The sequence below is a fragment of the Orycteropus afer genome, unplaced genomic scaffold, assembly GCF_000298275.1.
Source record: "Orycteropus afer afer isolate SDZICR_OR568_19922 unplaced genomic scaffold, OryAfe1.0 scaffold00255, whole genome shotgun sequence".
In the NCBI taxonomy this organism is placed as follows: domain Eukaryota; kingdom Metazoa; phylum Chordata; class Mammalia; order Tubulidentata; family Orycteropodidae; genus Orycteropus; species Orycteropus afer.
In genome coordinates this window covers 1,679,742-1,680,274 of record NW_006921842.1, presented here as the reverse complement: position 1 = coordinate 1,680,274, position 533 = coordinate 1,679,742, and positions in this window count along the sequence as shown.

The following is a 533-nucleotide window of genomic DNA, read 5'->3' as shown; positions in this document are numbered from 1 at the left end:
TTGAACCGCCAGCCGTCTGGTTAGCAGGCAAGTGTCTTAGCCACTATGCTACCAGAGCCTTAGTATAGATAAAACAAAAAGCAAATTTTGCCCCAAGTCAATTCCAACTCATGGTAACCTTGTGTGCTACAGAGCCCAACTGCTCCATTAGGGTGCTAATGGCTGGATCTTTAAGGAAGCAGACCACCAGGGCTTTCTTCCACAGTGGTGCTTGGTGGGTTCAAAGCACCAGCTTTAGGTTAGTGTTGTTGTTATGTGCCGTTGAGTCGGCCCCAACTCATAGCCACCCCTCCTTCAGTTTCCAAGACAGTAACACTACAGAAGTAGGATTGTCCAATCTTCCTTCTGAGAAGTGGCTGGTGGGTTTGAACTGCCAGCCTTCTGATTAGCAGTCAAGTGCCTTAGGCACTATGCTACCAGAGCTCTGTTAGGTTAGTTGTTGTTGTTGTTGTGTGCCGTCAAGTCAAACCTGACTCATAGCGACCCCTCCTTGGGTTTCCGAGGCAGTATCACTACAGAAGTAGGATTGCCCA